Raw genomic sequence first — 17,767 nt, 5'->3', positions numbered from 1 at the left:
AGACACTGGAATAAATCATTTCTCAATTCACATCGTGTCAATATCTTACTGCAGAACCTCAACGGCGAGCTCGATAAAAGTGCTGCAAACAATCGTGCCCGGATATCTACACAGAGGCAAGAGGCACAGGCTGCGTTTGCTTTTTCTTTTTAAAATCTCTCCGGCTTTTCTTTAAACTTAAGCAAAGGAGCAACTCACCAAATTGTGTGCAGTGTGGACAGGGTGTGGATGCAGAGAGAAAGAGACAATCCGAGGCTGCTTTTGTTGTCTGCGCTCGGGCTAGCCAGACCCACCACTGTGGAAATGGTGGATTCCTCGGGTCCTAGTGCGAGACTGCCACTCTCCCCATCAGTGTCGCCAGAGATTTTCCGGCCCCGTCCGCCAGGCGCGGCTCGGTGGAATGAAAGGGAAAACCTTTTTTAAAAAATTATATATATTGTCAAAAAGCAAAGCGTGGGTGCGGTGTCACCAAATGGACGTGATTCAGCCAATGGTGATGATGTATCATGCAAGTTCATTAAACAAGGCTGGTGAATGATGCTTTCCAGAATACTGGCATTTCTGTCGTTTGACGATAAATCCGGATGGGGAATTCGGCACGAAGGGGATTGCTGTTGCTGATATTTTAGAGCCTGAGTACACTTCATGAAATTCTTTGCAAGGTGCATCCGCAATGAGATGTGGGCAATGATTTCTATCACTTTTATTGGAAGGTAAAGGGTTCTCCTTATTGAGATCACTCACAGGTCCTGGTTCCACCAACCTCCTTCCCCACCCAGCCTTTTCCGTGCTTAATATCAATGACTCCCGGCTGTATCAAGACAGCATTTCTTGAAATGGCTATTCGCCCTTTGCCAATGACACGTGAGGCCGTTTGCCACCACAAAGTATTTGCCCAGTGGCATTCCATGCTGATACCATGATAGCAGGGTTGTGATGGTGGGGAGTTTGTGCCTGGTCAGTTGGTTCGATGAGGACTCAATGCTCTCCAATTGCAGAGCGCTCCTTTACTGTACATGTGTGTTCATGATTTGTTCAGTTCGAGGTAAATTTGCGATAGGGACAAAAACAGAGCATGTGTCGCCCACTTCATTCACTCCCCCCCCCCCCCCCCCCCCACCTCCACCCACATTGCCATTCTCTGCCCTTGCCTTCAGCTGTAATTCGCAGTGTGCCTCCGATGGGCTTTGGGACCCTGGAGGAGTCCTGTAGTCAGCAGGAAAGGGAGACTGGGGACCAAAGGTTCAGAGGAGTCTACGATTAAACACTCATTGTAATAATGCCGGTGTGGCCACTGTCTGAACCATCTCCCCACCACGTGTCGAGAACCCGCACCTTGGAATTTTTACCCAAAAAAAGGAAGCATTATCAATGTCTGACTTGCTCAGGGAAAGGGGCTCCTTCCTCGCCTGTTTAATATCTCACAAAAAAATCTGACTGCCGCAAAAAGGGAGGGGAGATTTTTCTGCTTTTACTTTCAACCGCCGAGGCCCAAAAGGGGGCATGTACTCATTCTCCGGGCGCTTGGTGTACACGCACACATATACATTATACACACAAATCTGTTCCTGAATGAAGTTATGAATGTCACTGTGACATGCATTTCCGAACAATAAGATAGATGGCCCAACATTAACCAGTCTATTAAAAAAAACCTGACGTTTTTATAAGACAAGCCTCTCTATCAGTGTGGTGCTTAATCGTTTCTTCCAGCCTGGTATGCATTTTCATTTAAACCATTTGTTCAGTTCGCTCCTCTTTCTTCATGTCAGTATTTGAAGCTAATTCATCATTTCCATAATTATGCAAACCAGGTTGCAAGTCACAGAATCATCTGTAACAACGATTCCTCTAAACCTGAAACGACTACTGATCTAACCTTCCCTTACCAAAGGGAAAAATAACAGTCAGCCAAGACCATCAGAAGAGTGGGTTTAAAATGACTGCTTTAATGTTAGTAAATCTCATCATTTCAGAATGCCAGCAGGAACTAAAACGCTGAGTCCTCTTATCGAGAGAACCTCTGATGGGTGAAGATGCTTCTGCCCTGAGCTGGGGCAACCTGTTCAGACACTGCAGGATCACCTTTCATTTGGACTGTGACAAAGCCTCAGTCGGCGAGCTCCGGGACAGCCCCGTGAAGACACCGAAAGACGGGCGCTGATTTCAAACTCCAAATCCTTGCCTGGCGCAACCCAGCGTTGTTCTTTATCGGCCTCAAAATAGCTGTAAGCGTGCAGCTATGTTGTCCCAGTGCGAGCCTCTTAAACGGTAGAGAGTTCAGATCAAAAATGCAATAGGAATTTCAACTCTCCTACGAGGAAATAGGGTTTGAACCACTCTGGGAGGCCACAGTAAAGAATTCGAGATAGAGTACATTGAGTGGAATTGATGAGTTAGGCTGCTGGGGTCTTGTAGAAATTGTGTTGGATCATCTGGAAATGGTTTTATGAAACCTTCGCGTATTAGGTAGAAGGGCTTCACTAGAACCAGAGTCAAGCATTCCTCAATTATGTGACGTATGGGAGACAGAGACATCTCATGCAGATTATCATGACTCGGATTATCATGACTCGGAACATCTAACTACATCACATGAGCGATATAAACAGTAGGTTGTAAACTTCCCTCATGTGGCAGTAAACATTTAATGTATTTGTATCAATTTTAATGTCCACTAGTTTAAATGGCTCACTGCTCCACTTACGATAAATGAATCAACAGCTCCAATAAAGTAGGGGATGTTAGATTGTCAACTACAGTGGTAGCACTGTTGCCTCTGAGTTAGTGTGTTCCTGAGATTGGAGAAACGTAAATTAACATTTCAGTTCCCTCTTTCAAATGTGATGTTGGAATGAGGCCCTGCCTACCCTCTGAAGTGGATGCTAATGCCACTATTTTTGAAGACGAGCAAGGGAATTCTCCTTGATCAATATCTATCCTTCAACATATGGATCAGAATCACACTGCTGTTTGTGTGAGCTTGTGTGCAAATTGTCTGCTGTGCTTCTTACTTTACAACAGGGGTACTTTGCACAAATACTTTATTGGCTTCGAAGTGCTTTGGGAAATCATGAGGTGATTATATAAATGGAAGGTTTGTTTTCATTTCTCAATACGGCCAATTGAGATTTCAGCCTTATACACGAGCAGTAGTCAGTCCCCCATGGTCTTACACAAGGAATGAAAACCAAAGCATTGTATTCAGACAAAACAGGGTAAGAGGATAATTATTGGACCACAGTGGATAGATGTAATTCGTCCGACTTTTAAAAGTCATACATTCTGTTTGTATTTTTGTACAGATAAGTCGCGCAAAACCTGGGCAATTTGAGAAGGAAAAGAAGATTTGGTTGGCGCCTGGCAGTTTCCCTCAAGTGCACGTTGAGCAGCTGTAAGATAGCAGCATCATAACTGGCGGGAGGGTATGAATAGTCTTTCCACAATAAATGAAAACGTAGGAATTTATAGTTGGAAAATTAACACAAAGCGTGAGAACAGGAAATGAGGTTTTCAAGAGGAAATCACACATCATACTGAATGTAAGGAAATGCAAATAAACACAGAAAATAGGCACTGAATCAAAGAGGGAGATATTAGGAGAGGTGAATAAGTTTTTAGGATGGTCTAAAACGAGGAGAGAGATTTGGAACAATAGAGGGTTTTATTGGGTGTGGCTCTATTGAGGTGAAGGCATGCTGTCAATAATGGGACAATACACAAGAGACCAGATTAACACAGAAGAGTTGAGGAGGGCGATTGGAGGGTGGAAAGAGTTATTGGAGCGAGAACAGGATTTAAGTATGAGGATGAGGATTTTTAATTTGAGCCATTGGGGGATCTAAGCTCAATTAGAATGAGGCCAGATTCCCCCAGGAGAACCTGAGGGAAATAACAGAAGGGATGGTGTTTTGCAGGATGACATCTTTACATGGTCAAAAGTGTACTTCTTCCATACACCTTCCCTATTATGGACTCTATTTAATGTCCTAAGAGAACATTCTGCATAAATACTGCTTGAACCCCAACTAAATGCTGGATAAAATAATAGCTTGTCACATGTAGGCTTCAATGAAGTTACTGTGAAAAGCCCCGAGTCGGCACATTCCGGCGCCTGTTCGGGGAGGCCGGTACGGGAATTGAACCCACGCTGCTGGCCTTGTTCTGCATTACAAGCCAGCTATTTAGCCCACTGTGCTAAACCAGCCCCGACCACCAAATGTCTATTCTTCAATCTTGTCCAAATGCCGAACACAAACTTTCGTATTTACAGGTGTTTAATGTGGACTGATCAACTACCTGTATAGTCAACTACTACAACTCAATTCTATACTGAATTAGGTCTTTATCCAATAGTGTTTTAAAATTCATGAACCATGTAAGCAATCCAGTAACAAATAACATACCTTCTCCTGTGAAAAACAAAAAGATCAGTAAAAAATATGCTTTTGACATTATATGATTGCTATTTATATTAAAACTATTAGTCCTTTGACTTGTTTTGCATTAGCTAACTCAGGCAGTGACCATCTCCAACGAGAGAATTTAACCATTGCCCCTTGACATTCAATGGCATTACCATTGCTGATAACCCCACATTCAACAACCTGGGGTTGGGTTACCATTGACTAGAAATTGAACTGGGCTAGTCATATAAATGCCATGGCTACAAGAGCAGGTCAGAGGTCAGGAATCCTGCAATGAGTAAGTCACCTCATGAATCCTCAAAGCCATTCTACCATCTATAAGGTACAAATTATGTACTACCCTCCACTTGCCAGGATGAGTGCAGTTCCAACAACACTGAAGAAGCCCAACACATTCAGGACAAAGCAGCCTACTTGAAAAACTCAGCAAAGTGACGCAGGGCAACGTCATCCCGGTCAAAGTAAGAGGTCATGGAGAGGTAAACATAGGAGGAATAGAGCTCCAGGTTGATCTGCTTGTTGACAGCATCCTCACAGTCCTTGTGGTAGTTCTGACGCACTTGGGAAGCCATCTTACTGATTCACTCCCTTCACCACCAATGCACAGTAGCAACAGTGCGTACCATCTGCAAGCTGCACTGCAGGAACTCACCAAGCTTTCCAAACCTCCGACCACTACCATCTAGAAGGACAAGGGCAGCAAGCACATGGGAACACCACCAACTGGAAGTTTCCCTCCAAGCCACACACCATTCTGACTTGGAAATACATCACCATTCCTACACTTTTGGTGGGTTAAAATCCTGGAACTCCCTGCCTGACAGCACTGAAGGTATACCTACATCACATGGACTGGAGTAGTTTAAGAAGGCAGCTCACCATCACCTCCTCAAGGGCAATTAGGGATGGATAATGAACACTGGTCGAGTCAGTGATGCCCACATCCCATGATTAAGTAAATAAAATTATCACTCCAGATCATCGAATAATAATAACTTATTGTCACAAGTAGGCTTCAAATAAGTTACTGTGAAAAGCCCCTAGTCGCCACATTCTGGCGCCTGTTCGGGGAGGCCGGTATGGGAATTGAACCCGCGCTTCTGGCCTTATTCAGTATTACAAGCCAGCTATTTAGCCCACTGTGCTAAACCAGCCCCTATTACTAGAGTGAGATAGACATAATGCAATGTAACTTTGTCATTTCTGTTACTATAATTAAGGAAAAATGAGAGATCTTTCCTGTGTCTAGATTTAGAAACCAGACATCTAACCTAATGCATTTCTCATGATAAACTCTAATAAAAAAGGGGATAATTACTAGACAGATGTTAGTTTCAAGGTAAAGCACTAGAGCATTTCGTGACCACAAGAAAAATCTCTTTTAAACTTTCCTTTATAAACTTGCTTTTATTTTATTCTTGCATTGTTGCACCGCCAGTTTAGAACTGTTTATTGGCAAAGAGTAGTAGAACATAGAAAAATACAGCACAGAACAGGCCCTTCGGCCCACGATGTTGTGCCGAACCTTTGTCCTAGATTAATCATAGATTATCATTGAATTTACAGTGCAGAAGGAGGCCATTCGGCCCATTGAGTCTGCACCGGCTCTTGGAAAGAGCACCCTACCCAAGGTCAACACTTCCACCCAACACTAAGGGCAATTTTGGACACTAAGGGCAATTTATCATGGCCAATCCACCTAACCTGCACATCTTTGGACTGTGGGAGGAAACCAGAGCACCCGGAGGAAACCCACGCACACACGGGGAGGATGTGCAGACTCCGCACAGACACTGACCCAAGCCGGAATCGAACCTGGGACCCTGGAGCTGTGAAGCAATTGTGCTATCCACAATGCTACCGTGCTGCCCTTAAGAACAAATAAATCTACACTATATCATTTTACCGTAATCCATGTACCTATCCAATAGCTGCTTGAAGGTCCCTAATGTTTCCTACTCAACTACTTCCACAGGCAGTGCATTCCATGCCCCCACTACTCTCTGGGTTAAGAACCTACCTCTGACATCCCCCCTATATCTTCCACCATTCACCTTAAATTTATGTCCCCTTGCAATGGTTTGTTCCACCCGGGGAAAAAGTCTCTGACTGTCTACTCTATCTATTCCCCTGATCATCTTATAAACCTCTATCAAGTCGCCCCTCATCCTTCTCCGTTCTAATGAGAAAAGGCCTAGCACCCTCAACTTTTCCTCGTAAGACCTACTCTCCATTCCAGGCAACATCCTGGTAAATCTCCTTTGCACCTTTTCCAAAGCTTCCACATCCTTCCTAAAATGAGGCGACCAGAACTGTACACAGTACTCAAATGTGGCCTTACCAAGGTTTTGTACAGCTGCATCATCACCTCACGGCTCTTAAATTCAATCCCTCTGTTAATGAATGCTAGCACACCATAGGCCTTCTTCACAGCTCTATTCACTTGAGTGGCAACTTTCAAAGATGTATGAACATAGACCCCAAGATCTCTCTGCTCCTCCACATTGCCAAGAACTCTACCGTTAACCCTGTATTCCGCATTCATATTTGTCCTTCCAAAATGGACAACCTCACACTTTTCAGGGTTAAACTCCATCTGCCACTTATCAGCCCAGCTCTGCATCCTATCTATGTCTCTTTGCAGCCGACAACAGCCCTCCTCACTATCCACAACTCCACCAATCTTCGTATCGTCTGCAAATTTACTGACCCACCCTTCAACTCCCTCATCCAAGTCATTCATGAAAATCACAAACAGCAGAGGATCCAGAACTGATCCCTGCGGTACGCCACTGGTAACTGGGATCCAGGCTGAATATTTGCCATCCACCACCACTCTCGGACTTCTATCGGTTAGCCAGTTCGTTATCCAACTGGCCAAAAAGTAGTAGGTTGAAGACCCCCCAGAATCAATGATTATTTGTATTGTTTTGTCTTGGTTGTCAACTAGGTATGAGTGAGTCAAGGAAACATTATTAACTGAGTACAGAGACGGAAGATATTTTATATATATATTAATATTAAATATAATTGCACATGGTGAGAAGACAGAATGGTTTTAATTGGCTGAAAGAGCTATGCTCATGCCATGTTTTGGGCTAAATAGGGAAGGAGCAAAGTAGTCAACTCTCAAGACAGTGGGTGGGATTTTCCGGCCCTTCTCATCATCTGGATCTTCCCATCCTGCCGAAGGCAAACTCCCCCCCCCCGCCCCCCCGCCCCCCCCCCCCCCACCCCGTGGCGGGATGGGTGAACCATGCAAAGCGCCGTAGACATTGGCAGGATTGGAAGATTCCGCCGGAAGCCAGTGTTGACACTCTAACTGGTGAATAAAGACCATGGGCTGGATTCTCTGTTTCAGAGACTTAAGTGCTGAAGCCGGGTTTGAATCGTGAGTGCTCTACGCTCACAAAAGCAGTGCCAGTCCCAGAGCAATTCAGGTCCCATTAATGGTCTAGCACTGGTGCCATGTGGAACTACTATAATTCCAATGAATGCTGACCCTCATCCCAGCCAAGGGTTGCGCTGGATCACGCCCATCCGTGGATGGGTTGGCTGGGGCCAGTGGTACCTACCGGGGAGGCCTGGGAGGAACCCATAGGCCCTGTGGCGTTAAGATCACAGTGGGCAGTCAGAGGCATGCACAGCCAGGTGGCTGCCTCGCAGGCTACGGCAATGGTGGCCCATGCCAGGTTACCGCGACCCCAAGGCCCAACTCCTGCGCGCCCCTCACTACACCCCCGACCCTGGCAGACGCCCTCCAGCCAGCGGCACATGTGGCAGCACGCTGTACCAATGTTGGGCACTCTTCGTAACCTCTCTCTCCCCCTCAGCAACCACGTGCCTGTTTCCCAATTGCAAATACCACAAGTATTTGTAACTACTACAAGGGGAGGCGGTGGTGTAGTGATATTCTCACTGGACTAGTAAACCAGAGACCCAGAGTAATGCTTTGGGGTCCCAGCTTCAAATCTGCCAGAGCAGATGGTGAAATTTGAATGCAATAAAAATCTGGAATTAAAGTCTGATGATGACCATGAAACCATTGTCGATTGTCGTAAAAACCCATCTGGTTCAGTAATGTCCTTTAGGGAAGGAAATCGACATCCTTACCTGGTCTGGACTACATGTGACTGCAGATCCACAGCAATGTGATTGACTCTTAACTGCCCCGAGGGCAATTAGGGATGGGCAATAAATGCTGGCTCAGCCAGCGATGCTCACGTCCCACGAACAAATAAAAAAAGTGAACTTTGCGGTCGGTCATTCTTCCTGGTGGAGGCGGAGCATCGCGGGAGGCCTGGAAAATGCCGGGTCGGGCCCATTAATAAAATGCCAATGGTGTTTGCTGAATGCCCATGCCATCGTGCAGCGTAGAATGCATTCACGCTGCTGTCGGGGACCGGAGCATGGCAGCACATTTGGCGCCCGGCGCCAACCTCGATTTTCAGCTGACACCGAATTCTCCGCCCGATGGTATTTCACGATTCCAGCATCACTGGATGGAGAATCACCTCCCATATTTCCAGATATATATTCGTAGGAGCTGCGTATACTAACATTTATAATTTTTTAACATTTAGTCGCCATAGTCCCCGGGGACCATAGGCTACTCTCCCCTTTTAAGAGAGGGCTGACTGGTGGTGATTTAACCTGAGGGTCACCACACCTCAGGCGAGCGGCAAGGTTAAGAGGGTGGGGCTTTCATGGAAAACCTGGTGTGATAGCTGCAAATTAACTAAAATAAACTCATCAACTGTTATACACAGTGCATAGGTGCCGGTCCTGATCTGCTGGCCACTTGTTCTAATGATCCCACATTACTTCACTACCACTGTGTTAAATGGGTTCAATTCGGTACAGATCTAGCGGCTCAAAACTGATCATCAATGAGGCACAGTAGGCCATTAGCAGCAGCTGAATTGTATTTGATCACAATCTGTCTTGAACGTAGCCCATCATGTTCCTCACTCTGCATTACCATAAGGCCAAAGGATCAACCTGGTTCAATGAGAATGCAAGAGAGCATGCCAGAAGCAGCAGCAGACATACCAGAAAATGAGGTGCCAAGCTGGTGAAGCTGCAACACAGGATTACTTGCATGCCAACCGGAGGAGTAACATTGTGATGGCATTGAGCGATCCAACCAAAGGATCAGATTAGAGATCTGATCCTGAGGCTCCACAGTATAATCATCCTCAAGAATAGAGAAGCCGAGTACATCAGTGCAAAATACAATGCTGAAGCATTTAAAACAATCTTCAATCAGAAGTGCCAAGTGGATGAACCAGCATCACTGATGCCAACTTTCAGTCAATTTGATTTACTCTTCATGAGGTCAGGAAATAGTAGAAGGCACTGGAAACAATTAAAGGCTATAGGTCCTAACAGCATCCCACAGTAGTACTGAAGACATATGCTCCCGAACTATCCAAGTCCCTGGCCAAGCTGTTACCATCCAGCTACAGCGATGTCACCTACCTGACAGTATGGAATGTGGAAAATAGCACAGATATGTTCTGTTCACAAAAAAATCAGAACAAATCCAATCTGGCCAATTAATGCCCCATCAGTCTACTCTTTATCATCAGCAAAATGACAGAAGATGTCTTTGTCAGTGCTGTCAAGTGGCATTTGTGCATCAATAACCTGCTCACTGATGCTCAATTTGCGTTCAACCAATACCACTCAGCACCTGACATAATGACTTGGCCCAAACAGGGACAAAAGAATTACATTTCAAGGTAGCATCTGATTCAGTGTGGCATCAAGATGTCCTAGCAAAACTAGCATCAATGGGAATCATATCTAACACAAAGGAAGATGGTTGTGGTTGTTGGAGGCCAATCATCTCAGCCCTAGGACATCGATGCAGGAGTTCCTCAAGTTAGTGTCCTCGGCCCAACCATCTTCCGCTGCTTCATCAATGACCTTCCCTCCATCATAATGTCAGAAATGCACTATTGATAGTAAGATATTGAGTGCCATTCGCAACTCCTCCAATTCTAAAGCAGTCTGTGCCCACAAAAAACTGGACAACATTCCAGTTTGGGCTGATAATCAAAAAACAGCATTTGTGCCACCCAGGGGCCAGGTAATTACCATATCCAATAAGAAAGAATCTAACCATCTGCCCATGATATTCAGTGGCATTTACCATAGCTGATTCTGCCACCATCAATATCCTGGGGATTAATATTGACCTGAAACTTAAATGCACCAGCCGTATAAATACTTTACCTACAAGAACAGGTCCGAGACTGGGAATTCTGTGGTAAGTAACTCCCCTCCTGCCTCTCAAAAACATCTCCACCAGCTACAAGGCAGTGAGGAGTGTAATGGAATACGCTGCACTTTTCTGGATGAATGCTGTTCCATGAACACTCAAGACGTTGGGCAACACCCAGGAAAAAGCAGCTCACTTGATTGGCTCCTCATCTAACATCTTAAACATTTGCTCCCTCCATCACCATTGAACATTGGAAAAATGTGTACCATATTTAAAAATAATCACTGTAGCAACTTCTCATTCGTTTTAAGCACCAGCCAAGCCCATGGCCTCTACCATCTCAAAGGACAAGGGCAGCATGAGAACACTTGCAAGTTTCCCTCCAATTCACACACCACCCTGACTTGGAGCTATATCACCATTTGTTAATTTTCACTGGTTCAACATCCAGGAACTCCCTTCCTGCATTGTGGCTTTAACTACACCACATGAAATGATGTGGCAAGCCATTCACCTCAAGGGTAATTAGGGATGGGCAACAAATACTGGCCTTGCCAGCAACATCCCTATCCCAAGAAATAAATGTTTTTAAATACCCAAAGAGCTTTGTATGGTGGACTGGTCATTAGGTTCATGACCTCCTGAGCGTTTATCTGCAAGTGAAATATGAAGAGGGCGGACATTGAGTCTAACAACTGGGAGACAGTTGCCAACAGCCATGTGCTCTGTAGGCTGATAGTTTGTGGGGCATTGAAAGAGGGAAGCAAAAATTAAAAGTTCAGCTCACCAAAAAAGGGGTCCAGAGGAAACAGAGACCAGTAAATCATGCACCTCCTCAGTCTACTGTCTTCCTCTTCAGTAAATGTGACCGAGACTGCTATGCCACAGTGGGCCTCCTGAGCCACACCAAGAGATGTTTAACACAGAGTTGACCACCGGGCTCAAACCATCGTCTCACTTGATGGAAGGCTGCCGCCGAGTCGAAGCATTCCAAAGACCTTCGTATGATCATTTATTTTGTCAGTAGTCCAAAGATTAACTTGTAGAGAATATATTTTACTGACATTAGTGATAGAAAACATGATGCCTGAAATGCTGATCTAGTGTAATTATTGATGCATCTGATAGAAATCCAAATATAATGTTGATGATTCCATGGATCCCCAAGGATCAGTTAGAAAATCCCAAAACCCAAAAAGCAGGAGAAGGTTTACTTGGTCAAAACTAGGGGAGAGTGGACAGTGCCAGCTATTCCACCAAGATCAGTAACATAAACAATCTCTGTTACAGATATTTTCATACTGCTTTCATTCCAATGTTCCTTGAAGTCAAATGTAGATAACTCTGTAATCTTTCAGCAGTGGAGGGCATTCATGTAATTAGTTTTGTTTAATCGCTAGCATCTAATGAGCATATGATTTGCTGGTGCCATATATAAACCATTGTTTCATTCGAGACCTTGGATAACAGTGTTCATGCCGATAGTTTCAAAGGCTGTTCCTTTGCCCTGCATTTCAATTGGTTGCTGAGCAGCGATTAATAAGTAAACTTTGACTTAATGGCAGGTGGTTTGAAATAGAACCCTTCGTTGAACAGAAAGCACATGTATGTATTCTTTCATGGAATGTGGGCATTGCTTAACGATCATTTGTTGCCCATCCCAAATTGCCCTTAAGCTGAGAGGGCAGTTAAAGGTCAACCACATTGCTGTGGATCTGCAGTCATGGAGCTCAGACCATGTAAGGATGGCACCTTTCCTTCCCTGAAGGGCATCAGTGAGCCAATTGGCTTTTACAACAATTGATGGTAGTTTCATGGTCTCCATGTCTGAGACTAGCTTTATATTCCTGATTTACTAATTGAACTTAAATTCTACCAGCTGCCATGATGAGATTTTAACCCGTTACCCCAAAGGATTAGCCCGGGCCTCTGTATTACCAGTCTAATGACATTACCATTATGCCACCACCTTCCCTATATAATATCTGCACTCAGATAGTAAAATCATTCCATTCCCAAACAACTGCAATTGATTTCTCCATGAATGAGCAAATGTTTATCTCGTGCAAAATCTTTTTTGTTGCTTCAGCATTATCTGTTCCAGTACATCACATTGATCTCCTTAAATCATCAGCCGGTGCTTGGAGCGGACCCAACGTTGACTGATAGCTAATCACAGTTTGACAAATGTCAAGCAAATCACACATGGCAGTTAAGTGGTAGATTTTGTGTCAGCATTGATTTGGATCCATTCCAATGTAGATTATGGGTAATCACAGGAAACAGAGGAACCACAGAATCCAGGGCTCAAAACAAAAAATTCCGAAATCCCCTGTAGTGTGCCAAAGAGCTTGACAATGTTCACCAGAAGACAATGGTTCTGATCAAAGGCAAGAGCAACTTCCTGCGTATTTACCCAAGTCCGCTGGCTTCCCATTTCCATCAAAAGCAGGTAGAAATCAGCTTTAAAAGTTGCGTAAAAGCATTCGATGATAAATAGAATTGAACTGTGGTAAATCAGTCATCCTGATTATGGCTGGGCACTCCACTGAATCATTACTTCCCCAACTTTAGTGTTGTTGCTGTAATGTCATTATGTGCAAAAGAATTAGAAACATAGGGCCATTCAGCCCATCAAACCTGTTACATGCCATTCAATTTGACCATTGCTGATCTGAATCTGGACTCCATCTACCTGCCCTGGTCCCATAAGACCATAAGACATAGGAGCAGAATTAGGCCACTTGGCCCATCGAGTCTGCTCCGCCATTCAATCATGGCTGATATTTTCTCATCCCCATTCTCCTGCCTTCTCCCCATAACGCATGATCCCCTGATTAATCAAGAACCTATCTATCTCTATCTTAAAGACACTCAGTGAATTGACCTCCACAGCCTTCTGCGGCAAAGAGTTCCACAGATTCACCACCCTTTGGCTGAAGAAATTCCTCCTCATCTCTGTTCTAAAGGATCGTCCCTTTAGTCTGAGATGGTGTCCTCTGGTTCTAGTTTTACCTACAAGTGGAAACATCCTCTCCACATCCACTCTATCCAGGCCTCGCAGTATCTTGTAAGTTTCAATAAGATCCCCTCTCATCCTTCTAAACTCCAACGAGTACAGACCCAGAGTCCTCAAATGTTCCTCATACGACAAGTTGTTCATTCCAGGGATCATTCTTGTGAACCTCCTTTGGACCCTTTCCAAGGCTAGCAAATCCTTCCTTAGATATGGGCCCAAAATTGCGCACAATACTCCAAATGGGGTCTTATACAGCCTCAGAAGTACCTCCCTGGTCTTGTATTCTAGTCCCGTACCTTTGTCTAACAAAAATTGTATCAATTTCAGCTTTGGAATTTTCAATTGACTTAACTTCAACAGCCTTTGAGGGCGAGGTCCCAGATTTCCACTTTGAAAACAAATTACACCGACAGAAATGTTAGTGAAATAAAGTACTGATCGATGAATCACAGTGCTGAAAGCACAATCACTACAGCGATGGAGAGAGTTTGTGCACCTTCTCATTGTCTGTTTCTTTGATATCTTTCCTTTTCCTTGCAATTCTTCCCCTACTCTTCTGCCCTTAGTTGCTGAACCATGTTGAGATTTGGCTCCACAGGTTAAAAAAATGAAAGACTTGTGTTTATATAGCCCGCTTCTCAACCAACAAATTTCTCAAAGTACTTTCCAGCCAATGAAGTATTTTTGAAGTACAGTCACTGTTAAAATTGCAGGAACAACGACAGTCAATTTGCACACAGCAAGATTCCACAGCCACCAATGTGATAATGACCGGAAAATGCTGTGATGATGTAGATCGATGGAGAAATATTGGCCAGGAAAATGGAAATAACTCCCCTGCTCTTCGACGGGTTAATGCGATGGGGTCATTCACATTCACTCAAGCCGGTAGATTGAACCCCCATTAATGTCTCACCTGAAAGGTGGCCCCACTGACAGTGTCGCACTTCCTCAGGTAGAGGGAGCTTACCAAGAGCCTTGATTCTTTGTGCTGAGCCCTGGAGTGTGACTACAACCACAGAACCTTGTGACACAGAGGCAAGAGTGCTACCAACTGAGCCACAGCTGCCATCTACAGCCGAGAACTCTCCAGTAGATCATCAAGGTGTCTGCAAAACACTCGAGTCAAAATGGACAATGTTAGTATTTGTGACATTTTGTGGGGGTGAGGGTGGTCATCACAGTCTAGTTCAATTCTATATTCATTTGACATCCACAAGCGTGTTTTTTGATTTGATTTGAGTTAATTTATTATCAAGTGTACCGAGATACAGTGAAAAGTATTGTTCTGCGTACAGTCCAGACAGATCGTTCCATACATGAAAAAACATGGGGCATCCATAAATACACAATGTAAATACATAGACACAGGCATCGGGTGAAGCATACTGAGTGCAGTACTACTCAGTAGAGAAGATGCGTGGAGAAATCAGTTCAGCCTATGAGAGGGATATACAGAAGCCTGGTAACAGCAAGGAAGAAGCTGTTTTTGATCCTGTGAGTGCGTGTTCTCAGACTTTTGTACCTCCTGCCCGATGGAAGAGGTTGGAAGAGAGAATAATCCGAATGGGAAGAGTCTTTGCTTATACTGCCTGCTTTCCCAAGGCAGCGGGAGGTGTAGACAGAGTCAATGGATGGGAGGCGGGTTCACATGATGGACTGGGCTATGTTCACGACTCTTATGGTCTTGGGCCGAGCAGTTGCCATACCAGGCTGTGATGCATCTGTAAAAACTGATAAGAGTCAATGTGGACATGCCAAATTTGCTTAGTTTCCTGAGGCTGTGTAGGTGCTGTGGCTTGACTTGGGTGGACCAGGACATATTGTTGGTGATGTGCACACTTAGGAATTTGAAGCTGTCAACCATCTCCACCTCGGCACCATTGATGCAGACAGGGGTGCGTTCGATACTTTGCTTCCTGAAGTCAATGACCAGCTCCTTAGTTTTGCTGATGTTGAGGGAGAGATTGCTGTCGTTACACCACTCCACTAGGTTCTCTATCTCCCTCCTGTACTCTGACTCATTGTTGTTCGAGATCTGACCCATTACGGCCATGTCATCAGCAATCTGTAAAAGGAGCTGGAGCCAAATGTTGCCATACAATCGTGTAGATATAAGGGGTATAGTAGGGGGATAATTACGCAGCCTTGCAGGGCACCAGTATTGAGGACTATCATGGAGGAGGTGTTGTTTATCCTCACTGATTTCCAACAATGATCACAAGATAACAGTCAGCAAAATAATTTCTTGCTGATCGGATACCTTTCTAACTCAAGGGCACTGAAGTCAGCTGGAACATCCTTCAGACTGAGCTCAGCAAACTCAACACAGACTGGGAAACAAACCCCAAACCAGCACTTTATTTGTGTTTCCTGTCTTTTATACAGCCTTGAACATTTAGAAGTGCTTCAACCTGCTCCAAAATTGATTTCTATTACTTGACCTTGCATTTTATTCAAGGAACTAATTAAATTTGCACTGCAACTTCCTAATCCCTTTCCATGTACAGGTTGTGTATCCTTCACCCATAATGCTGAAAATCGATCACATCCAAATAACATACTTTTTGGAACCTCATCGGCCTACAGTGAGGAAAGACTGTGACCCGAACCGACATGATCCAAGCCGACAGGGACCTCATTGATCACACCCTGTATTTATTATTGCATGGTTCAACTTACTTTTCTAGCTATTTTGTTTACTTTGGTCTAGAACTAAGTTAGGCTTCGGCCATTATAATGTTAAGAAGCCCCGGTCTATATATGGCATCCAAAAACTGAAGATATCTGAAATGGAAAGACAATCGGCCCCGAGGATTTTAGGTGAAAGATACTTGACTTGTGGAGTTCCACCAATTCCATTCAATCATGAATTGTAGTGAATTTATCTCCTACATTCTACTGCTGTCTCTAAAAGTGTACTGAATGCCCGGCATTTCAACCATATGTAACTCGTTCAGAGACATTAAACAGTTGTCACGATTGCTGTGATGTTTGAGAGTGTTACCAGTCAGATACAGGGCAATAAAATCTGGAATTTTGGCTTTAAAAAATGTGCTTCCTGTGATTTTACAGGTTATTCAAGGTGAAAGATGCAAATGTAGCAAGGGGGTCACACATCCTTATTTAACCTGGATCCTGAGCACAAAAGTAGTGGCAATTTCTGTTTTAGAATAGATTTAAAGGTCAAAGCACCAAGTGTGGCCAAAGATCATCATACACAATTGTCTTGCTTTGTTAAACCCACAGAAAAATTATCTGTGTGAACAAACGGCCAGATTTGAACAACATGAGTTGTAAGAGTCAATCCCTCGGCCCTCATTTCCCTGTATATGTCCGACACCTTACCATCCCCCACCCATGTCTCTCAGATCACTCTATCCTGCACCTCCTGCGTCGGGAGCTGCGGGAACTCCCTCATCTGTTGCCTCGCAAAAGCCCTCAATTGCATGTACCGAAATGCATTCCCTTGGGGCAACCCATATTTTTCCGTCAGCGCTCCCAGACTCGCAAACGTCCCATCTGCAAACAGATCTCTCAGTTGTACTACCCCAGCTCTTTGCCATGCTCCAAATCCCCCATCCATTCTCCCCGGAACGAACCTATGATTGTTTCTTATCGAGGACCGCACCGAAGCTCCCGTCCTTCCCCCATGCCGTCTCCACTGCCCCCAAATTTTCAATGTAGCCACCACCACCGGGCTTGTGGTGTATTTCTTTGGTGAGAACGGCAATGGCGCCGTCACCATTGCTTGTAGGCTAGTCCCCCTGCAGGACGCCCTCTCCAATCTCTTCCACGCCGCTCCCTCCCCTTCTCCCATCCACTTACACACCATTGAAACATTGGCGGCCCAGTAGTACTCACTTAGGCTCGGTAGTGCCAGCACCCCCCTGTCCCTACTACGCTGCAAGAATCCACTCCTCACTCTCGGGGTCTTCCCAGCCCACACAAAACTCATAATACTCTTCTCGATTCTTTTGAAAAAAGCCTTCGTGATCACCAGCGGGAGGCACTGAAACACAAAAAGGAACCTCGGGAGGACCACCATTTTAACCGCCTGCACCCTACCTGCCAATGACAGGGACACCGTGT

General features: G+C 44.7%; 1 protein-coding gene across 5 annotated transcripts in view; it reads right to left on the bottom strand.

Annotated features, from left to right (window-relative positions):
- LOC140421194 (neuronal migration protein doublecortin-like) overlaps nt 1-17,767 on the bottom strand; it is a 263,203-nt gene that overhangs the window by 225,090 nt on the left and 20,346 nt on the right. For 2 of the 5 annotated variants that reach the window (XM_072505701.1, XM_072505706.1), the window contains exon 1: nt 199-401. The exons of 1 other annotated variant lie outside the window; for it this stretch is intronic. The gene's annotated coding sequence lies outside the window, so the exon portion shown is untranslated. Of the gene's footprint in view, nt 1-198; nt 404-17,767 lie in introns of those variants that run through there. 2 more of the 5 variants (XM_072505704.1, XM_072505705.1) reach the window with 2 other exon arrangements.

This window comes from Scyliorhinus torazame, chromosome 5 (assembly GCF_047496885.1).
Source record: "Scyliorhinus torazame isolate Kashiwa2021f chromosome 5, sScyTor2.1, whole genome shotgun sequence".
NCBI lineage: Eukaryota > Metazoa > Chordata > Chondrichthyes > Carcharhiniformes > Scyliorhinidae > Scyliorhinus > Scyliorhinus torazame.
The sequence above is the reverse complement of the archived record's forward strand: the minus strand, read 5'-3'. Positions and strand labels throughout refer to the sequence as shown.